The 25,579-nt window shown below is 32.7% G+C and overlaps 1 pseudogene; it reads left to right on the top strand.

Moving 5' to 3' along the window:
- The first annotated feature begins 1,666 nt into the window (after nucleotides 1-1,666).
- LOC120187635 lies at nucleotides 1,667-9,086 on the top strand (annotated as a pseudogene).
- Nucleotides 9,087-25,579: the final 16,493 nt, after the last annotated feature.

Here is a 25,579-nt window from a genome sequence, read left to right as displayed (position 1 = left end):
ATTTGGATAAAATATGATTCTCAAAATAGAATACTAGAAAGTTTCATTCAATGACCAAAACAAAAAATCACAAAGCCCAAGGGGCCCAGTACACAAATAATCCACATACGAAAAATGCTCTCTAGTCCCTCTCCAAAACTATGTCGTTTTGAGATGAGTATATAAGGTAAACAATTAAGGCCGTAACCAACCATTCTCTCATTTCCTTCTTTCTTTCTCTCTTTCTTCTTTTGAGAGAGAAATAAAATTCTCTCTTTTCTCTATTTCTCACAGGTTATGACAACTCGGACGACCGCTGTACATCGGCGCCAGTGACCACCGTCGGTCACTATTCATGGTGGCCGAAAAATTTAAAAACCATTCCGAACACTCTTATCACTCTCCCAAACCCGAATCCGACCTTTCTTTCTCCCAAAAACTACCCAAAAATCCTAGATCTACAAAAGAAAAACGAAAAGTCTACCTCTCTTGGTCGTTAAACCCACCGTTGGATGAAGCCTTAGTCGAACTATGTTGTCCCTTGTCTGTCAATGAAGATCTTGACCGAAGGGATCTTTGTTTTGAGGCTTCAGGTTTTTTGATGTTGTTTTTTTTCTCTGTTTATGGTTGTTGTTTTATGGATATCGTTGTTGGTTGTTCGTTTTGCAGGTTGGGGTTCCTCTATTGGCCCCGAGGTTCACTCCTTGGACCAGTCTGAGGGGGCTCCTTCTGAGTCACCGGGTCTATGGCGGTGACTAACTAGGGTCGGCCGATGACTCTCCAGGGGCGGTCAGTGAGGTTAATGCACCCAGATCTTTTGAAATATGGGTTGTGATATAAACGTCGGTGGCTCGGGTTAAGGTGTAGTATAGAGAGTTTCTCAAACCCTAATTATTATTTGATCTAGACCGTTAGATTGGTTCAGATTTGATGGTTCCAGGCTTCTGGCAGTGCTGGATGGAAATATGAAACCCTAACGGGTTTCTCCACTTTGGGCTGTAACATTAGGTCTGAACTGAGTCATTTACAATCGGGCCTTGAATGAACTCACCTGCTGGGTCAGGCTGGTGAGCCTGACTGGGCCTGGATAACCCAAATTTCTAGACTTGGACCATTGGACTTTACAAAAAATATAAATAATAATAATAATAACAATAACAACAACAACAATAATAATAATTTAAAAAACATATATATATTTCATAATATAAACCCATATTATAATATATTTATTTATATTTCAAAAACCAAATTATTTATATACTTATATTTATATTTGTTTTCAAACCATATATTATGTTTTCTAAAACTATATTATATATATATATTTTCAAACTATTATTTTATAAAGCTATATTATATATATTTTCAAAACTATACTATATATATATTTTAAAACTATATTTATTTTCAAAATTATATATATATATATATATCAAAACTATATTTATTTTCAAAATTATATATATATATCTTTATATATATATATTCCAAAACTATATTTATTTTATAAACCTATATATATATATAACCAAAATAAAACAAAACAAAAATAAATAAAACAAAAAGAAACTCTAGAATGAAAACACATGTCTACATCCACAATCATAAATTAAGATTTCCTATTCAACGATTATATATAGATGACCATCAACCCTTTTTCTTTTTAAAATTTCTCCTCAATCTCATTCAAAGAGATAATATAAGTCAAATGGGATTCAGGTCGATTTTCAATCGGAAAAAGAAGCAACCATCCCCTATTTCATCAGCGTCTCTGGCCGTTTCGCCCAATGGGTTACCCTTCTTTCAATCTCCAATACGATCCCCAACCCAAATCCAGCTCCAAGAGAACTCGAAGCAGTTTTCAAGAAGTTCGACGCCAATGGCGATGGCAAGATATCGTCGTCGGAGCTCGGTTCTATCATGGGTTCCCTTGGCCAAAAACTCTCCGAAGAAGAACTCTACAATATAATAAAAGAGGTTGACGCCCACGGCGATGGGTTCATAGATTTCGAGCAATTCGTGGAGCTGAAAGGGGATCGATTGCAATGTGGTTTTGGAGAATCTGAAAGACGCCTTCTCAGTGTATGATCTAGACGGGAACGGTTCGATTTCGGCGGAGGAACTCCATAAGGTGTTTCTTTCTCTTAACTTTGTTAAAAGAATGTATTTAACTTCTTTTTCTAAAAGATGTCAAAATAATCACTCTAGTGTTGTTATAGTGCATATAACTTTGTTTTTTGACATCTAAAATCATTAAATTATTTTGAACTGTATATAACTATTTTTTACATACGATATGATTTATATATTATTTTGATTAATCTAGAATGATTATAAGGTAATATCTATTTTAAAGGCTCCATCATTTAATAATGAAAGCTCAAATACCTTTGTAATATATGTGCTCCAATATAAAACCTCTAGGATAACAACTCTCTTTAAACATTAAAGTAACTTGATTTGTATTGAAGGTGATGGTTCTAAATATGATAATTTTATGATAATGGATGTAAAAAATGCATAAGCGCGATAGAAGTGTGATATCTGTGTCTATAACTTATTTGATTTTGATTTTAAAAAAGTTTGTATTCAGTTTTGTTATTCAAGTCTATATTGAGTTTTTTGACATATATTGAATTTGAATATTTTGATGCAATTAATGAACAAAATTGAACTTTTTATATATAAATTAATATTGATCTTTTTTATATGAATTTAAATTTGGATTTTGATATAAAGAATGAGTTTTTAACTTAGGGTAGCATCTAGTTTTAATGAATAATAACGAGAAAATATAATAAAATTCATAACTTTGAAAAAGAAGAGTCTATAAAATTTGAAGTAGATAATTACATTAATAATTTATTTCCCTTAAAAATATTAAATAAAAAATTAATAGTAAAATAAAATAAAATAAAATAAGAGTTTAAAAAACTCAAACCAAACAACTCTAGGAAAAAAAAAACAGATGCAAACGAACACATCATAAATATCATTAACACTAACATAATGATGTAACAAGATAACAAATATTTTTATCACAATTTAAGTACGACATATTTAAAATGATTGTGAGCACTTGTTAAAAATGAAAGAATAGACACGAATAAAAAGGTTAATCAATATATTACGTTAATAACAAGGTGAACATTGTTAATATTCAAAATTATTGAAAATTTTTACAACTAATAATTTGTTATTTATTTGGTTAGATATTTTCTCCTTTAAAAAAACCTATTAATATACAATGACTTTGGCAAATTGATCAGGGTCACCTCCTAAAAATTTTAAATTCTCTTATAATTTATATATTTTATTAATAATCAATTTTTTTCTTATAACATAAAATTTTATATTTATCCCTAATGATATATACGAAGAGGAAGGAGAAATGTGCATCCTATGATCCTAAAGTAGGACGAATGTTTGATCAATTTCTTGCACAGTTATTCCATCCTATGGATGAATTGCCATCTAGCTGATAGTAGTGCATAGAGAGTAGATAAAGAACTTGCAATATGCTTCTCTTCTTTGAGTGTATACATTTTTATCCCTTCCAGTTGAATAAAAGGTGCCAAAGTTGATTGTTGATATAATAAATTTACTTACATATGAGTTTTTTCGAAAACTTTAGTCGACAAATTATACTTTCTCCTTCGAAGATTTTCCTTTTTGACCTTTTCTTAACAACTTCTAACTTCAATTTGCTATGATAACAACTAAATTTAGAAAGATCTCTTCCTCTCTTAAATATTATTTATTGTCGAATGATCACTACAAGTATAGTTTTTAGTGACCATTTAATTGTGAAATTAAAGAATTTTGTCACATAATATAGATTATTTGTGACAAATTATTTTGTTACTTTTGAAATAAGTAATTACGACTTATTTCTGTTAGTTACTCATTAAATAATAATTTTGACAATTTTAAAGTATATCACAAGTAATTCATGTTTTATTGTGATCAAAGCAAGTTGTTATTATCAATTAGTCACAAATAAAATGTTTAAATTGATGCCAACTTATTTTTTCACAAGAAAAACTGTAATAGTCACAACATATTAAGTAATCATTATTATTATTCATAATTGTGACGAAAATATTTTGTCAGTAGTTTTAGTTTTGTGAATATTTTTTTATAGTTGTATCATATTTCTATTTGATCACTATAAACTTTGGCAGTATCATTTAATCTTTAATTATGATTAAAATGTTTTTTTTTTCCACAAAATGATTAGTTTTTATATATAATTTATGATCTTTATTGAGATATATCAGAATTTTACAAATACATGTTAATTATTAGTATTTGGTTTTTTTTTTAATTTTAGGACTTCCACCACAAGAGTTTATACAATGTCAAAATTTTTATTTCTTTATTAAGTATAGTTTAAGGACACTTGATATTATTTTAGGTTTAAATCTTAATATTTATATGTTCATATTATAAAATCAATCTAATTATTTTTTATATTTTTCTTCACAAACGTATTTCATATGAGAAAGCATATCAAATTGAATTAAATCATTATAATAATAAGGATAAACATGTCAAATACCACTCAACTTTAAGCTCAGGCTCGTTTATGCCACTTATATTTCAATTTTACCAATTTTAATACTGACGTTTATATTTAACTGCAATTATGTCACCCCGTCGTCAATCCATTAACGGGATGATCCTTGTCGTGGTGGTGTGACAAGCGTAGTAATTGTCAAATAATTAATCATTTTTCCCGAATAATTATACTAAAACCACATAATAGGGAAGAAGGGTGTTGGTCCATAAGGATTCAAAATTTCTAATTTTGATTTGATTTGATCTTGAACCAAGAAAGTTGTAAAACAAATAATTAAAAAAGGTTTAAAATAATCAAGTAAACTAATTAAAATAAAATTAAAGTAACGAAAACAATAAAAATAAGAAAAGTAAATTGTAGAAAAATTAATTATGATAAGAGATAACCTTCAGCTTCACGTTGCCTCAATCCATCTCGATCACTGAAATAAGTTTTACTTCTGGTACTTGCCAGTTATAGTCTACAAGGCCCAACCACCCTTGTAACTTGATCTTATCATTGATGAACTAATTTTCCAAAGCCAATCCTTGGAATTTAGGCTTTATTTGGATTAATTTCGCCTATTGACTTTAATGCCAATGCTAGTTTAAAACTGGAAAATATTGTGCTCAGATTATGGTGTCTGAATGAGAATCGAATCTGATCTTGATTTCTAGAGGACCACTGCTAAGTTCGTTCTTAGGGAATTGAACTTCATACAAGCCGATTCTCCTCCCAAACTGTAAATCACAACATTGATCAAGCCAATATGCAATCCTTGGATTGAAGTTATCAAGATGTCTGAAGAAAGATCGATTGCCTCTCTTTGTCTGCCGAAAATCAAGAAAGAAACTTGAAGGTATAAAGCACCTTTGTAATTCTCACAAGATTAGACTGAGTCTTAGCTTAGCTATCAGCAAACGAAAAGTTTAGCCAAGCATGGTAGCACTCATGCTTAACGTGTGAAAGGAAGAGTAGATGAAAAAGAAAAGAATTTTATTAGAACGAAAGAGAAAGCCAAAATCAGTTCTATACTGAATTCTAAACTTGTTAAGTACATCTTTCAAGCTTCACCCTGATGGGTATTTATAGCTTGAGAAAACCTAAAGAAAATAAAATACCTTAAAAAAACAAAAGCCTAATAAAAATTCTTAGCAAACTAAAATCCTAATTAATTAAATAATTAAATCTAAAAGTATTTGAATTTAATTACAATGTTTAATTCTTAAAGAATTTTGGTTCGTCTTTATTTTCACCTTTGATCTTGCTACTTGGATTATTTTATTGAAGTTGGCACCCAACTTGGTCTCTGAATTTGAGTTAGCGCTGACTTCTCTAGATAAATGGGATAAATCTGCTTTAATTCACTCTTTAATTATTGTTTTCTGGAAAATAGATTCATGTGCGAAATCTAACACAAATAACCCAACTTAGCACTATAAAGGGAATAACATGGTTTAATTAATAATAAATTATCAATCAAATAAAATGCTCATCAAATTCCCCCTCACTTATTCAGTCACTACAATAAAATATACCTTTAATGACACACGAACTATGACACACTAATTTATGACTTGCAAAAAATATGTGTCATAAAAAAATGTCATGTTTTTAAAAATTTGAATGATTTATGACTTACAATAATGTGTATCATATTTAATAGTCATAATCTAAAAAATTTACAAAAACACGGAGTACACTTTTAATTGTGTGTCATCTGTAAAAGTCGTCTTTTAATTTCCCCCATTATTTTCATCCTTTCTCGCTTCATGCTTCCCCTTTTTTCTCTTTGTATCAGTCCACTGGCTTCCCCCCTCTGTTATCGTGAAGCGCCAATGATCTCTGATAACTCTGTATATCGATGTCTTCCTTCGTATTCATCCCCCACTCGACTCAGATCACGAATCGCTTCACTCGTTTTGGTGTTTATTTCCATCTGTGGAAAAAATTCCCCTCGTACTTATTCAGTAACTCGGTAAGTCTGTTGCCCCCACGAGCTTCCTCCCTTTCTTAATTTTTCTTCAAATTTCTCTTATTTTAACATCCAACGATTTCTTAGGGGGAATTTCTCTTTTAGATTAGCTTTAAAAGATTTCATCTTTCCAATAGAAAAATGCTGTCTTTTCTGCATTTCTATGTTGTTTTTGTGAAATTTATGTAGAATTTTACAATGGGTATTTCCTTTTTCTTCTTGGTGTTGTGTTTTTGGTTTTTGTATTGATTGATTTGGTAAGCTACTGTTTTTTTATGTGAAGTTTTGATTTGTTGGTTTGATTTCTAATGAAGGGTTTTTTTTGTTAATTTCATGTAATTTTGGATATGGAAATTGAGTTTACTATGGTTGATATGTTATTCTCTTTTGATATTGCTTCATAGTTTGCATTTTGATTTTTTTTTCTAGAGGTTTTGCTTGTGTTGTTTATTTAGATAAACCATTAAAATTTCCTAGAAATGAATTTGTCTACTGCCATTGTCTTCTTCATCTTCTCTATCTCTAATTCCGACACAGTTTTGTCCTTTTGGCTCTTAGCATATGAATTTATTTCATTTTCCATTTTGGTTGGTTATCCAGTGATTGACTTGTTTTTAATGTTGATCATTCATTTTTCTTTTGTTATCATATTACTCTACAGGGTATTTTATGCTGACACAACGAGTTTTGAATGCAGCACATCGGTTCACCTTTTTGTAGGAGATATGTTTGTAACTACATCGAAGATGATGGTGGGATGATATATTGTTATTGACAAACTCTCGACATAAATGGAACTAGATTCTAGAATCTAGAGCTTTTTGATTTCTTGTTAAAATATAGACTAGATGGAATAAAGCTAGGAAGTTATTACCTCTTGCCTTTTGCTAACTTCTTTATAGACATTTGGAGAATCTTTGGCTCTTGTCATAATCTGTTGGAGGGACTGCCACTTCAAAACTTGAATTTTCAATAACTTTTAGGAGTATTTATAATGATCTCTGGATTTAAAGTGTTGTGGATATGTTAAATTCAGCTCAAGGACATAAGCAGAGCCTCCAAAAATCTATGCGAAAAGGCTCATCTGGTGCCTCATATAAAGATTTGTGACATGCTATGGGAGAAGGGTCCTTGCCTGATGTAGATTCTGCATTGGTGCTATTGAAGAAGAATGGAAGTAATATCAATTCGAGGAACAGTTTGGGTCTGACTCCTCTTCACAATGCAACTTAGAGAAACAACATTCCCGTTATTCGAAGGCTTCTAGCTTCTGGTGCTGATCCTGATGCTAGGGTGTGTAATTCTTATCCTTTTATTGATCAAATATTTTCAAGTTCGTTTTGGATGTCTATCAAGTATCCTGCTTTAGAACATCAATGATCTTGTTTTAAACATCATGAAGTCATAGAGATGTCAGATGTATGATGGTGTAATTAGCTTCAAGCCACTTTTTTTACTCTTCGTAATCCTTATTCAAGGACGGAGAATCTGGGTGGAGTAGCCTTCATAGGGCTTTGCATTTTGGTCATCCTGTTGTAGCGAGCGTTCTTCTCCAGTCTGGTGCTTCTATTACATTGGAAGATTCAAAATGTAGAACACCTTTAGATCTCCTGTCAGGGCCTGTCTTGCAGGTTTTTTGAAGTGCACAACATTCAGGTACCTGCTACTGTCTTGGCATATCGGAAAGCCTCTTATTATTGCACGAAAATCAAATCTTTTTCAAACAAGTGTAGAAGAGGAACATGGTATCTGCTATTTCATATTGTTAATGTGGCTTTAAAACCTGATTCCATATTTTCATATAATGGGTAATCTTATTTGGTTATAATACCACTATTTGTTGCCATTGAAGATATAGGTGGAAAACTTTTTCTTGTTAGAATGTTGTTTGGTGAGTAGATTGACCATTTATATTCACTTCTCTCATATCATTGGAATTATGTTGTCTCTAACCATAATGTTATGATAGTATTAATTTTTTTTGTTTTTGTATAACTAACGTAAACTTCAATCCTCTTGCAGAGTTCATTAATCTTATTTCATCAGAGTCCAATGAAGTTTGTAACAGAGAGGATAAACGAACAATAGCACCTGAGCATGTACTCAAGGCTTTAGCGGTTAACCTACACCCATGTTTCAATTTTGTTCTTTATGGGTGTTATTTGTGAACATTGCTTTGTTAGGGTTAAAAGTAATGCCTCAAATATGACATTTGGATATGCTGTTATGGTTCATGAGCGTCTTTCTCTTTAAATTGTTGTTTCCATATCAAGCTATGGTTTTACTAGAACTATCTCTTTTTTTGTTATGCATGTTTTATAAGCTCATGGAATTGATCGTATTAGCAAAGTCTAGGTGCTAAAGAAAAATATTATACGCTTTTCATTAGTTCCATCTGTATTCAGATATGGTTTTATAGCATGCTTTGTTATCATGAATATTTAGCCACCGGTTCCTTTCTTACAGAAGTTCCCTAATGTGGATCTTGGGGCTCTTCGCCTACTTGCATTTGATCCAAAAGATCATCCCACAGCTGAAGAAGCAAGATTGAGAATTCCTAGTATTTAATTTTTTCTTTCAAAAGCACTAAAAAGGAAACAAGGTATGCATACAATAGATAACCCTAAAATTTATAGAAAAATAGGGTTTCTTGCTAACATTTGTTTTTATTCAGAAAACATAAAGGATATGCTTCCTATAGACTTGAAATCCATGAATGGGTGATCTTGAATGCTACAAATTTTGATTTGATGTTTTGTCAGCATCATTTCATCAAGATATGATAATTCTTCTCATCATTGGCATTAAATCAACTACAAATGATAAATCTAACAGTTAGATCATGACTTACAAGCTTCTAATATTCCTAATGGTGTTGTTCTATATTGGCAGGCATTAGTTGATCCATACTTTTATGGTTTAGCAAATGTGGATCGTGAACCATCCACTTAACCTATTTCGAAATTAGAATTTGAGTTTGAGAGAAGGAAATTGGCAAAAGATGATGTTAGAGAGCTGATTTATAGAGAGGTACTCCATATTTGTTGCTTTGGTATTATCTGGTTTCTATTTATCATATAGCTTAACCAATTTGTGGCCTAATAGATATTAGAGTATCATCCCCAAATGCTACAGGAGTACCTCTGCGGTGGGGATCAGACCAACTTCATGTACCTTTCAAGCTCTTAACTTGTTTTGCTTAATATCCTTTAAAAAATCCTCTTGTTTCTTAATATGATATCCAAGATTGTTCTTATACAGTTTAGATACAACTTAGTAAAGTAATACTTTTTGAGTGGTTTTGTAGATCGAATCCTCATTTCAAGTTATGTAGTGCTTAAGCGAAATATTAGGGGTGGGGGTCTGGAAATTTTAAATTCCAGTTGATAACATTTGCTTTTAGCATTGCAAATAATTGTATTCTTTTTCTTTTTTTCGATCAAATAGTGGCGTTGAGCGATTCAAACGACAATTTGCACATTTGGAGGAGCATTATGGTAAAGGTGAAAGAAGTACTCCACTTTTGATTTTTCACAAGACTCCCCTTTAGTAGAACTTGATGATGATTTCTTGTATACACGCCCGAATGACGAGGGCATATTAGTAAAACTTTATTATGCCGTGATATTTTGTATCGACATATGATTACAATATTTTTGATAACTTAATGTGAATATATTATATGAAAATGGATTGCTTATATATAATATGATATATATATTTAGTATTATGAGGCATTAAATGTGATTTAGTTTGATTATTTGTCAATCTACAATATATATATATATATATAATTTACAAAATACAATCACGACACACGAATGTGTGTCATCTTCATTTATGATGGGGGCTTCAATGACACGCAATGTAAGTCATACATGTGTGTCATAAATTTATGACACACAAATGTGTGTCATCTTTATTTATGACGGGGGCTTCAATGATGCTCAATGAGCGTCATAAATGCGCGTCATAGATTTATGACACACAATTACGTGTCATGTCGGTGGCTTCAACAACTAACATTTGTGTGTCATCCAAACCCATAGATGATGCGCAATGCGTGTAATTAAAGGGGTTTTTTTATAGTAGTGAGTACTTGTGCCCAAGCATTCCTTAATCAATTATTAAAATATAAAATTATCAATCTTTTATCTCACAATATATCAAAGAAAACCAAATGAGTCAATAATCACATCAATATTAGAAACAAGGTGACAATCAAGCCATTAAACATAACTAGTAACAAGTTTTAAGTAAAAGCCAAGATATCACAATTATCCATCAATTTTAATGTAACAAGACTCAATTCCTCACAAGGATTCACTCATTATTACTCAAAGTGTTTAGGGTAAAAAAATTGCTCAAAGCCAGGATTATTAAAGACATGACCATAGGCTTGTAAGAAAATTAAGTCTCTACCACTCATTCAAATAAGATACATTTAATCAAAGGGTCTTTAACAAGGTTGTAACGGGGATTAGGTAAGGGTAGGGTTAAGGCTGAAAAAATTGGGTTTAAGTGTCAAGACAAGAGATGCGAAATATAAGAGTTCAAAACACGAATTCAACAAAGAAAACAAACTTGAAGAATGTATCAAACAATCAATTTTTTCCTTTTTTTAAAATTTCTTTTCTATTTTTAGCTATTTTTTTCTTTTTTTTTTGTATTTTATTCGAACGCTTTGTTTGATCTATATTTTTTTTTCAAAATGCTTATTCTTTCTTCTCTTGATTTTTCGTTCGTGAAACAAATCTATCTCATGTCTCGACAAGGGTGGCAAAAGAGAGTAAAAATAAAATTGAAAGGTTTCGGGTTTTATAATGTGGAAAAATAAAAGAAAAAGGTAAAGGCTCAAAGTTGGTTCACTAATGGATATAAATGGGTAGGCATTTTGGGTACAGAAGTGGTTTAATCCTAAGCACCCTAATCATCTTAAAGCATCAAGTTTCAACACGTGGTTTCAAAATGTATTTAATCACAAGTTCTAGAATGTCAAAATCTATCCAGCACACTCAATCAAACAAATGAGCAAGAAAGAAAATGTATGCTCATTTAGGCTCAAATCTCACAAGAAGGTTATTGTGTATTGAATAAAGAAACATATTAATTAACAGATTCATGGAATATCAAGCAAAAATTTTAAGGAAAAATACTAATCATGTCATTTTTACTATCAATCACCCTAAATCCGATAAAAGTGCGATAACAAACTCATAACGTAATCAATGAAAACAGAGTAAGATTCAAGATTAATAACAAGAGATTTCAACAAATCGATCAAGGTAACGCAATTTCAAGCATATAAATAAACAAGCAATAATTTGATGCAAGTGTTCTCTAAGTTCTCTACCCTCCATCACTTAAATCATATGTCCCAATATGTAAAATTAAAGTATAGGAGAAGAAATAGAGATACTCCCCGTGTTTAGTGACAGTCACAGATCATCTGTCGGTTTTGGAGGTGGCACATATATTCGAAGGAATACACGTTCGCTGTTTGGTGTTATGTTGCCGGGAGGTACAATGAAAAGTGCATCAGGTGTGCCGACAAGTAATCCCATCGTGTCCAACCATCGCAAATTGAGACCATCCATAGAAAAACGTAAGTAAATTGTTTAGTAGCAAAATAATGTGGAAAAAGTCTAGATGCAAGATGAGTTATGTAAGGGTTGAGAATCAGCGGTTGATTAGAGCACACAACACGCTCGAAAGCTCATGCAAACCAAAATCCTAGATTAACTTTGATGCCGATAAACAAGAACCACAGGAAGAAGACTTCCACTTTGCTCAAGCTAGGTGTGTGTTTTTGTTATGTCCCGAGTATTTGAATGCAAGAAATTGGTGAATGTATCAAAGTGCGAGATTGTAAATCTGCCATCCTTGCGTTGTTTGTGTGTTGAATAATTTCCTAGTGACTGACAAATATGGAGTAGGCGTAATTTGTGTCGAAATCTTGTGGAATCTTAAGCAAAGATGTCAGATAGCTTTGGGCTATGACATCTATCATGGACCCCATAGTAAAATTAAATTTAGAAATTTACATCCTATAGTATTGTCCTAACAATCAGAAAAAAATAATAACCAGGGAATTCACGCTAACAATTCAATGGAACAAAAAGCTAAATATGGAATAAAATTCAAGAACTAATTCATAATATAGTCCACATTTAATTTCAGGATATAAAGACCACCCAATAGCATTCATGAAGTGTGCAACAGATTCTCTCAGATGCAAAGTATCTAAAGCACGAGTAGGAATGTACTTATAAGTTTGAAAGTTTCGATGCTGGATATTGTTGAATCGGATTTGTTCATCGTCATTGATTTGAAATATCCTTTCAATTCTTCTTTGGGTGGTCAAGTAAGATAATGCGATGAGGATGATGATGCCAGTGAGGGTTGATGTTTTCATGAGTGTGAAGAAACAACATTATTGTGTGGCTAAGAAGATTAAGCGGAGTTGGAATTGCTCAATTTATGACTGAATTCTGGAGCAACAGATCTTTGATTTCTTGTTTTCACCATCTTGAATTTTTTTACAGCAAAGAATAAAGATGAAAAAAAGAAAGAAAAGATGATGAAATATTAACCGGTGGCACGAGTGGTGATCGGCGATCGACGAATTGGGCTTAGTTGTGCACGACGTTTGGGTTAGCATGGGAGAGAAAAAGAAAACAAGAAAAATGTTTTGAAGGTTTAAATAAATAAGAGACGTGTGAGATTAAAAATAAAAGAAATAAAGGATTTAAATAGGGGAGAAAAATAGTTCAAGTTAGAGTATGAGTTTAATTAATTTAATGGGATTAAAAAAAGAAAAGGTTTTGGTTGATTAAGGTTTTGAAAAGAAAAGAAATAGAATTAAAATAAATAATAATAATAAAAATCAAATTAAATAAAATGTTTAAAAAGGATTGAAATGTTTTGGCTAAAAGATGGTAAAACAATGTTTAGAATTTTGAGTAATTTAGGTTGGGGTCGGTGACAAAAGGGTGTTAGTAGGGTAGGGTTTTGCAATTTTCCTACAAAGATTTTTTGTTTATAATTAAACAAGAAGACTTTCTGACCAATATTAAAGTTTTAAATGAAATTCAACGATCATGAAAATCTTAAGTTTTATCCTTATAAATTTGAGCATTATTATAAGTATTGCGATGGATTTCTTTAAGTTCTTGAATGTGCAAATTTCTTGCTTTGCCGATTGCATCCATCTCCATATTGTATTCTTTAACTACCCAATATACTTTATGTTATAATTCAACTAGTAAGTGACACAATTTTCCATAGACCAAGCAATATGAAGACATGTCGATGGGGCCTTTGTAAGTGGTGTGATATGCCTATAAGGCATCGTTGAGTTTTAAACTCCAATCTTTTCTATTTGGTTTTACAATTTTTTTCAAGAATTGATTTAATTTCTCGGTTTGAAACTTTATCTTGTCCATTGGTTTAAGGATGGTAAGATGTGGCCATTCGTTGAGTGACTCCATATTTCTTCAATAATGCATTGATTATCCAATTGACAAAATGTGTTCCTCGATCACTAATTATCACCCTTGGAAATCCGAACCTCGAGAAAATAGAAATTTCCAGAAATTGAACAGTAGTTCTAGCATCATTATTGTGAGTAACTTTAGCTTCTACCTATTTTGAGACATAATCAACGACTAGAATTATATAATAATATCCGAAGGATGAAACGAACGGACCCATGTAGTCAATTCCCCATCCATCAAATATTTCAAAAACATGTATCAGATTAAGAGCCATCTCGTTATGTCGACTTAAGTTACCTGTGAGCTAACATTTTTCACAAGATTTACAGAATATGTATGCATCACAAAAAATGTTTGGCCAGTAAAATCCACATTTGAGAATCTTATGTGTAGTTCTTTTAGGCCCAAAGTGTCATCCATATGAATAAGAATGAAAAAAGTTAAGGATAGAATTTATCTCGCTTTCATCAACACATCGTCGAATTACCTTATATGAGTAATATTTCCAAAAATATGGAACATCCCAGATATAAAATCAAGAATCACGTCTAATTCGGTTTACCTCATAACAGTTCAAATCAGATGGAAGTACTTCAATGGCTATGTAATTAACCATACCTGTATATTGTGGTGTGTGTTTCTACGCCAAAAATATGTGTTCTTCATGGAACTTTTCTTGAACTGGTTCATCAATTTAAGAGATGAGTAGTCGACTAAAGTGATCCACGACTAAATTTTGACATCCTTTATTGTCTTTAATATGAATATTGAACTCCTATAAGAGTAACATCCATCAAATTAAGCGCATTGTAACACCCTCAGACCGATGCGGGTGACCTGATCCGATCCGAGGTGTTAAATTAGGGCCACCGAAGTGACCTATAGTAAATATCTAGGAAAATTTTAAAATTATGTTAATAGGTGTAAAATCATAAAACAAATTATAAATAAAATACAAGTTCAGAAAATCATTTATATATTAAAAATAGGATTCAACCTAAATGCCCCATAATTACATGCACCGTACATCGCAAACAATGCCAGTGGGACTCCTTTACTGATGTTGATAGAAGCACAGGATCAAACTCTTTAACCTGAAATGGTAAGTAATAGAGTGAGCTCTGGGAAGCTTAGTAATACTAAACTACCAGATGTATGCAATAGATCATCACGTATAAGTAAAGCATGATTTTGTTAACGATACAAACATCATCAGGTTCTATCGATGAGCTCAAATTTCATTAATCATTTCTTTAGGTAACAGTCAGGAAATCAAAATCTGAAGGAAATATTCTGAGAGAGAGACTTATGAGATTAAATTAGGGAGTCTAGTGTGTTCCAACAAAACAGAGAAATGTGTACATATAATTTAAAAACATTAGTAGTTTAAAACATATTTTAAAACCATAGTAATACCCTACAACCAAAGATCGATATGTAGTTTCCCCAGAATTGCATCCATAAGGACTTAGCCTAAGCACACAACAAAGGAGCCACCCGGAGGGAGTACCTTGGGGCCTATGGGCCTACCCAAGGGTCTCCTTAGGTCCGTAAGGATTTACCAGCTTAATTAGAGATAAACCTCTATACTCCAAACTCCTACCCATAAAGTATCTAGTAGAAATCAAATTGAGCAGTAACTTTAATATCAAAATCATGATCCAATATAATGTTACAAAAAATGACAATGTAGTTATTTAAATCATATGAATGCCCTCCATTCGTACACTAAAATATAATCCCCATACAAAGGGAGTGCCTTGTTGCCTTAGAGCCTACCCAAGGAATACCTTAGGTCCATAAGGAATTACCAGCTTGATCAGAGCTGAACCTTTATACACCAGAATCCTAGCCATACAATATCCCAATAATCGGTTCATATAGTAAACAATATATTTCATGATCCATAAATCAGGAACAATTATATTTTCTAGTGAAAACAGTTAACCAAAGAGTACATATCAGGAGGCCATAGTTTATAAACAATAAATTAATACATCAGTAAATCAGAATATCGAACAGTTAAAAGATTCATTAAAACAATAACTTCAGTAAATCACATTTCAAGACAGATAAAATAATCATATAGCACATAGGGAACATATTAGAGGATCCAATTATTTTCCGGGGATGCTTGGTATTTATCAGGTAGCGGATTCATCGGTCATTTAAGAAGTGATTTATCAAGATCATATAGTATTCAGATATATCAAAAAGGTATTTCGAAATTATTGCATCAAATTTTATTTAGGATTCAAACATTCCTAAAGTGATTCCATCAATCACGCTTATAAGGGCTTTTTAGTCATCTACTTCTTGAGAAAATTGATAAATCAACTTAATAAGGGTTTATAGAGATTTATAGAATTCTATATTCCAAGCATCTTAACAGGTTTTCAATTCCGATCACACTGTACAATTCCTAGCAAAGGCTACACTTATCAATTATGCAAGTAGATAAACTTCACGAATATTCATTTCTTAAAACTAGCTGCACTGCAGAATTAAACTGATCACCTTCAGAACCATCTTTGGGTGGATCATGAGGAGAAAAACATGTATTTAAGAGGTATTTATTTACTTCCCATATTGTAATAGTATTAGGGATGATCTACCTACTTAGGTCGTATTCTAAAATCCTCAGGGCGTTAAAACATTTAATGCTTCACCGGTATCTTTAAAAGTTATCCAAAAGCATTTACTTAATCCAAAACATGAGGGTATTTAGATAATTCTTGCACTCAATGTAGATTTATTCATTCTAGAGCTTAAGGGTAATCAGTCATTCCAGGGCTTGGGGATGTTTTATGTTATTTCACACTTCATAGGTATTTTGGTTATTTTTTAGTTCGAGGTATTTTAGTCATTTCCTTCCATTCAATCTTTCCATTTAATTCAAACTTGTTATTTATTTCAGTCATTTCCGACAATTCAGAAATAAAAAGTACTTCCATGGTGTTTGTCTTTAAGTACTTGCTCAGAAATCGAAAATATTAGGTTTTGAGCCTATACGGAGGCTATGAACTGATTATTAATGATTCTTCAAACAAATCATGAAATTAACTGGTGAATCAGTAATTTTATCAGGTCGAAAACCAATTCTCATGTCAAATCCACTAACAAGAGCAATTCCATGTCATTTTTACATTTCATGGGTAATTTCATAATTTCTTATCTGGGTATTTTTGGTATTATAACTTTTAACGGGAATAATCATAATTTAAGGTTTATGCCGTTAATCATTGCACTGATTAATCACCGAACTTAAAATTATTTAATGCTAGACTTCTAATTTCTGATAGAGTCATCCGAATCTTATTAATTGACATACTTTTCATTGTATTCAGATCGAGTTTAGATATGATTAACTTCATACATGAGATTAAATATATTGATCCATGCATTAACCAATACCAACATGTTCCATAAAGAATGCACAAGGTAGTAATGTATTACCTCTATTTTTAAGCCATATCGATTAACCAATTAAACTTTATTTGATCGCCCTTGATCTTTAATTCTATGTCCCATAATGTATTGGATACATGGTAAAACCAATTACATTAGAAACAAAACTTAAGCGTGAAAACCAAGTTTGAATTTGGTAAAACATACTTCAGATTCAGTCTCATGACGTTGAAAAACATAAAATATGACTTTTGAAAAAATTTAAATTTTTAGTCAAAGTCAACACTGATCAAAGTCAATAGTAAACTCTGGTCAAAGTCAACGGTCAGGTCAAAAGTCTGTCAAAGTCAATGAGTTGACTCAACTAATTTGACTCAGCGTGTTAACTCAGCTCGACTCAGTTTGGTCTGACTGGACCGATTCCAAAAAGCTCATAGACTGGTAGAGGAGCCCCACACGCACTACCAGAACGTGGCGGCTAGTGGAATGATGGCGTGGGTTGTTTTGACCGGTTGATTCTTCCATGATCAACTCAATGGTGATCGACGGTGCTGCATCGACTAAGAACAAAAAATATCAGGTTTTGTTTGCACGACGTCGACAAAGCTAATGGAGACGGAGGTGAGATGGAACAGTCTCCGGATCGACCAGAATCAAGGAAAATTTGAGCGTGATAAGGGGTTTTTCTCATGAAGCTTATTTGGTTTTTTCATGATGAGTGGTGGTCGATTCAGGTGAGGGATAACAGGGGTTTTGGTCGCCGATCGATGGCGAGCACAATGATGGCGGCAACTGGCTGAACGGTGGCCGAACGATGACGTATTGGGCGAAGGGAGCGATATATAACTAGGGATTTGGGGGGTTTCAATTTGAGGGTTTTTGAGGTAATCCCCGAGCTTTAACCTATATATTTTATATTTAATAAAAATATCACTAACAGTACCCTAGCCTAAATGGCTAGGCATGGATGACCTTAACCCGAGGGATAAGGGTTCTAACATCGCAACCACAAACTCAGTAATTATTTTATTATTATTTTTTCACTATCGATAGAAAATGGGAAATTAATGATTAAGTCCCTGAACTTTGTGCGTATGCTAAAATGTGTTGTAAATTCCAAAATTTTACAATTTGATCTCTAATCTCATTAAATTAATTTTTATTTCAAAATGGGGTTGTGACAATTCTTCCCTTCTTAAAAGAAATTTTGTCCTCAAAATTTTATAAGTTAAAGAAATGTGAAAACTGAGCTTGCATCAATTCTTCAATCTCTTAGGTATCTTTTACTGGAATAAGATTCCTCTACTAGACTTTAATGAGCTGAATAAGCGTTATCGACAAAACAATTCCTTCTCAAAATTCCAAAATCTAAACAGAATTCTCCTCGCAACACCAAACATACCTTAAATACCAATCCTTAATCATAATAATACATACTTAACTTCAGTACAACATGCAAACATAAATGTTTTCTTTTAGACGTAACGTAATTACCTCAAATTAGTGGGGTACAAAGCTGATCACTTATTGGATTTCAAACTCGTAATATTGGAACAAGCATGATTCAAAAAATTCTTTTATTTAGTACATCATTGCATAACCTTTTGGGAAAAATACCTTGTCTAAGTTTCGACCAAATACCTTGTTCTCCAATCTACTTTGGTAGCAGATCTTAATCTCAAAACTTTACTTATAAAGTTTGGTTACAAGCTTATCATCACATACATTTAGGGGGTAACAAAACTCGTATTCAGGTAGAGAGTTGGGTCAAATTTTCGAAAGTAACTTTTATGTTACTCGCAAGGCAATTTTCGGAATCTGGAAAAATGTTAATGACATTATTTTCCTTAATAGATCAAAAATTAACGATAGGAATACATAGATATTTTAGAATGTGACTTGACATCAGAGTTCCGGCTCAGAAGAGTACAATGATAATCTAGGGGCATGTAAAGACCAGACATCCTATGACAGTTGATCGACCGATCTACGTAGAAGACTCGACTCAACCTCAGCTCTGATACCACTAAATGTAACACACTCAGATCGATGCGGGTAACCTGATACGATTCGATGTGTCACATTAGGGCCACCGCAGCGACCCATAGTAAAAATCCAAGAAAGAATTAAAATTATGTTAAAACGTGTAAAGTCATAAAACAATTTATAAATAAAATGCAAGTTTAGAAAATCATTTATATATTAAAAATATAATTCAACCTACATGCCCCCTAATTACATACATCGTACTTCGCAAGCAATGCCGGTGGGACTTCTTTACTGATGTCGATACAAGCACAAGATCAAACTCTTTAAACTAAAATGGTAAGTAATAGAGTGAGCTATGGGAAGGTCAGTAATACTAAACTACCATATGTATGCAATAGGTCATCAGACATAAGTAAAGCATGAATTTTCTTAACGATACAAACATTATCAGGTTCTACTGGCGAGCTCAGATTTCATTAATCATTTCTTCATGTCACAATCAGGAAATCAAAATCGGAAGGAAATATTTAGAGAGAGTGAGACTCTGGAGATTAAATTGGGGAGTCTAGTGTGTTCCAACAAAACAAAGAAGCGTCTACAGATCCTTTAAAAATATTAGTAGTTTAAAACATATTTTTAAACCACTCTAATACCATCCAACCGAACACCGGCAGTAGTTTCCCCAGAACTACATCCATAAGGACTTACCCTAAGCACAAAGCAAAAGAGCCACCCTAAGAGAGTACCTTGGGGCCTATGGGCCTACCCAATGGATTCTTTAGGTCCGTAAAAATTGACCAGCTTGATCAAAGTTAAACCTCCGTACTCTAGACTCCTACCCATACTGTATCTAGTAGAAATCAGATCGAGCTGTAATTTTAATATCAAAATCATGATCCAGTAGAATGTTGTTAAAATGACAATGTAGTTATTTAAATCATATGAATTCCCTCCATCCATACACCAAAATACAGTTCCTATACTAAGGGAGTGCCTTGGGGCCTTAGAGCCTACCCAAGGAATACCTTAGGTCCTTGAACTTCCTGCATATACTAAAGTGGGCTACAAAGTCCAAAATTTTACAATTTGGTCCCTAATTTCATTAAATTAATTTTTTTATTTCAAAATGGTTTTGTGACACGTATTTTTGCCTCTTTTTTGCTCAGTAAATATTTCAAAGTTATATGATCAAAGTAAATTGTAATATTAGTACCGAGAAAATAAGAATGAAATTCATATAAGACGAAAATAATGGCGAAGAGTTCTTTTTCAATATTTGATTAATTTCGTTGAGTCATGTCCAATTTTGTAGATGTATAGGCAATGACATGGGGCTCTTGGCTGATTTTCTATCCTAGAACGGATCCTACGCTTGAATCACTTGCATTACACATGATCTCGAAGGGATATTCCCAGTTGGGTGGCTGTACTATAGGTACCAAAATAATTTTTTTTAGGATGTCGTAAGCTTCTTTGCATTCATCATCAAAATCGAAAGGTACACCCTTTTGTAGAAGCTTGTAAAGTAGTTATGCTATTTTGGAAAAGTTCTTTATTAACCTACAATAAAAACCTGCATGTCCAAGAAGAGAACGAACTTCCCTCATAGTTGTGGGGTATGAAAGTGAGCATATAATATCATTTTTAGCTTTATCGACTAAAATTCTAATATCAGAAACAATGTGACCAAGAATTAAACATTTATCGACCATAAAGTGACATTTTTCATAATTAAGCACAAGTTTATATTCAAGGCATTGTTTTAACACATTAGTTAAGTTCAAGAGACATTCATCAAAGGAATTATTGTATACCATAAAGCCATCCATGAAAACTTCGATTCATTTTCTACGTAATTAGAAACTATGCTAAGCATGCATCTCTGGAATGTACCTAGGGCGTTACATAAGACAAATGACATTCGTGATAAGTGAAGGTACCAAAGGGACATATAAACTTCGTTTTCTCTTTATCTTTTGGTGCGATTGGGATTTTAAAGAAACCTGAAAACCATCTAGACAACAGTAGTGAGATTTACCAGCTTTGGATCAATAAAAGGAAACAAAAAATGATCTTTTCGAGTAAGTGAATTCAACTTCTTGTAATCGATGCAAACTTTCATTTCATTTTAAAATTGTATAAGAACTAGTTCGCCTTCAGAATTTTCAACTACCATTACTCCGGTTTTCTTAGGAACCACATGGACTAAATTTACCCAATTACTGTTAGATATCGAATAAAATGATGTCGGGGTCTAAAAGTTTTTGAATTTATTTTTTACCACCTCTATCAAGTGAGTGTTTAAACTCCTTTTTCCTTCTCAGGATGGTTTTACGCCTTTTTCTATTTTAATCTTATGCATGCATGTTGTTGGACTAAGACCTTTGATGTCAGCTATAGTCTAGCCAATTGATTCTTTTTTAACGCTTAAAACTATCACTAAGTCCTCTTCCTCCTCTTTTGAAAATATTTGAAATGATAACCGGGAGGGTGACATTTTCTCCTAAAAATGCATATTTGAGTTGAACCGGTAACTGCTTAAGTTCAATCTTTGGTGCCTACAAAATTGAAGGCAAAAGTTTAGATTTACTCAGGGTTAGGCGTGAATTAGGTTGAATAAAATATATATTGTCTATCTCCCTGATTTCTTCACCGTTGTTTTCTAATTCCTTGTACAAATCATCAGATAAGTCAGTCTCAATATAATCATCCACCAAAGTTTCAATAATATCAACAAAATTAATGGTTGCAACATTATCTGGATACTTCATCGCTTTGTAATCATCAAACTTTACAACCTCACCATCAAATTTTATAGTAAGAATTCCACTCTTAACGTCAATTTTCCTGTACAATACTTAAGAATGGATAGCTAAGAAGGGTCTCAAAAAGCATAATTGAATCGACCATTTTCCATGCCAATGACATAGAAATTAGCTAGAAAAATTAATTCATTTATCTCGACAAGAATGTTTTGAAGAAGTCCCTCAAGATAAATGACATATCAATCGACAAGCTGAATTGTTACCCTAGTTTCCTTCAAAGGCTCAGCAGAAAGTGAGTTGTAAATAGATAAATGCATAACATTAATTGAAGCACCAAGGTCACACATACCACACTTTCTACTTACCTTGCGGATTTTACAAGGGAAAATGAACATACCTTGGTCCTTTAATTTCGGTGGAAGACTAAGTTGAAAAACAGTTGTGATGTTTTCACCTAAATTTATCTTTTAATTGTCAATAAGTCTCTTTTTTTGTTCAAAGATATTTTAGAAATCTGGCGTATGTCGACATTTTTTGGATTACTTCGAGATATGATATATTAATTTTGACCTTTCAAAAAACATCAAGAATTTCCTTTTCCTCGGCTTGCTTATCACGTTTTACTAACCTAGAAGGAAAGGGAGGTGGCATGACATAAGGAGATATTGTAGGAGAAGTTGACATTGAATCTTTCTTCCTTCGGGCCTGTGTGTTTGTCTATTTCTTTTCTTCTTGGGGGTTTTCTTTATTTTTTTCTCCTGGGCGTCACCTTCTTTTTGATTCATCTAGTATTTTAGTTACTATTTTTCTTTTTCTTTATCTTTATGGGTACCTGTGACATAATCTTTAGGAATCAATGCGATTATTGTGTCACTTCGAAGGGTAATGGATTTGATGTTTTCTCATAGATTCGCCTCAGTTTGAGATGGTAACTTTCCTTGTGGTTCTATACGCCCCATGGTTTGAGCCAGTTGACTCATTTGTTTATCCAATTCTTGTAACTATGCTTCAGTTCGGTTTTGGAAATTTTCTTAAGATAGTGTGAACCTCTTAACAATGGATTCTAGTGAAGGTTTTAACGGTTGATACTGCTATTGTTGAGGTGGTCTCGATTGATAGTGATATTGTTAAGGACCCTTTTGGTTCTGCACATAGCTGAAATTCGCATGGTCCCTCCACCCCAGATTATAGGTATTGGCGTTAGGATTATATTGTATCTGGGGAGGTCCTAGAAAATTTCCAACTATATTGACTTTTGCTGTAGAGTCTTCTTGTAACATCAGACAAAAATCCGTGGGATGGCCCGACATTGTGCATATTCTGCAAAGTCTGACTGTAGTCATTTTTCCTGGAACAAGAGATTGAACAATATCAACTAATTTATCAATTTTAATTTCTAATGAAATTGCACTTATCTCGTGAAACCCGTCGAGTGGGTTCACTCGTAGTGTCAAATTGTTGAGAGTTAGCAGCCATAATTGAGATCAATTTTTTGGTTGCATTCAGAGTCATATTATTGAGTGCTTCTCCGCTAGTTGCGTCTATCATCTTCATCTCCAAGGGAAGTAGTACTTTGTAAAAGTATTGGAGAAGTGTTTGATCCGATAGTCCACATTGTGGATAGCTAACACATAGTTTCTTGAATATTCCCATTAGCTATATAACGATTCTCTATTTGTTTGTTGTACTCCTATGATTTTCCTTCTTAATTCACTCGCTTTTACTACAGGGAAGAACCTGTCAAGAAAAAGACGAGTCATATCAGCCCATGTATGAACTTAATTAGGAGGTAAATAAAATAACCAATCTTTAGTTGAGCCAGCTAAAGAAAAAGAAAAAGAAAAAGCGCGGAGTTTAATTTGGTTATTAGATACTCCATGTGGTTTCATGCTAGAGCAGACCAGATGAAACTCAGTAAGATGCTTATGAGGACTTTCACTGGGCAGTACATGGAATGTAGGTAGAAGATGGATTAAGCATATTTTTAACTCAAACGGCGTTTCTCTATTAGGGAATGCAATGCATATCAATGTTGGTTCGGAAGGTGTCGCAACTAATTATCGAATTTTTTGTTGATCCATTGGAATTGGTTCTTTAAAGTCTTATTTGGCGTCAGAGAATGCTTCTGCATCAAAGGGTATCCCTAGATTAAGTTATAGATTTGATTTGGATTGTTGTTATTCTTGTTGTTATCGCAATTACCTTTCTTGTAGTGTATACGAGCGTAATCTTCGTGCTAGTGCTTCGATCTCATGTATCAAATCTACTAGTTCGCCCAGATTTTCTTGGTCATAAAGCAAAACAAACTATAATTAGTAATTTTCTTTGATTCCCGATAATGATGCCAATTTGATAAGCATCGTAACTATCAAATAATTAATTATTTTTCCCAATAATTATACTAAAAATGCAGAATAGGGAATAAGGGTATTGATTCACATGGATTCGAAAATTTCTAATTTTGATTTGATTTGATCTTGAGCCAAGAAAGTTTTAAAATAAATAATTAAAAAAAGGAGTTTAAAATAATCAAGTAAACTAAATAAAAAAAATTAAAGTAAAAAACAAGAAAAACAAGAAAAGTAAATTATAGAAAAAATAATTATGATGAGAGATAGCCTCTAGCTTCACTTTGCCTCAAACCGTCTTGATCACTGAAATAAGTTTTACTCTGGTTACTTGCCGATTAGAGTCTACAATGCCCAACCCTTGTAAGTTGTTATTCTCACTGATGAGCTAATTTTCCAAATACAATCCTTGGAAGTTAGCCCTTATTTGGATTAATATCACCTATTAACTTTAACGCCAATGTTGGTTTAACACTGGAAAAGCTCGTGCTCATATTATGGTGTGTCAATGAGAATCAAATATGATATTGATTTCCCTTAGCAGACCGCTGCTAAGTTAATTCTTAGGGAATTGAACTTGCTACAAACCTATTCCCCTCCACAACTATAAATCACAACATCGATCAAGTCAATATGTACTCATTGGATTGAAGATATCGAGATGTTTGGAAAAAGGTCGATTGCCTCTTTTTGTCTGCCGAAAATAAAGAAAGAAACCTGAAGGTATTAATTGAATTTGCAATTCTCACAAGATTGGATTGAGTCACAGCTTAGCTATCAACTAACGAAAAGTTTAGCCAAGCATGGTAGAACTCATGCTTGACGTGTGGAAAGAAGAGTAGATGAAAAAGAAGAGAATTTTATTAAGCCAAATTAGAACTATAAAAGGGAATAACATGGTTTAATTAACAATAAATTATCAAATAAATAAAATAGTCATCATGGTGATGACTTGGACATTTTCATTAGAACATTTATCCAAGTAAGATCCTTGTTGACGTTTTAATAATGCTTTATTTGATATAAAATCCTAACCCTAAATCACAAATTCATTT

This window comes from Hibiscus syriacus, unplaced genomic scaffold (assembly GCF_006381635.1).
Source record: "Hibiscus syriacus cultivar Baekdansim isolate YM2019G1 unplaced genomic scaffold, ASM638163v2 tig00113725_pilon, whole genome shotgun sequence".
In the NCBI taxonomy this organism is placed as follows: Eukaryota; Viridiplantae; Streptophyta; class Magnoliopsida; order Malvales; family Malvaceae; genus Hibiscus; species Hibiscus syriacus.
The sequence above is the reverse complement of the archived record's forward strand: the minus strand, read 5'-3'. Positions and strand labels throughout refer to the sequence as shown.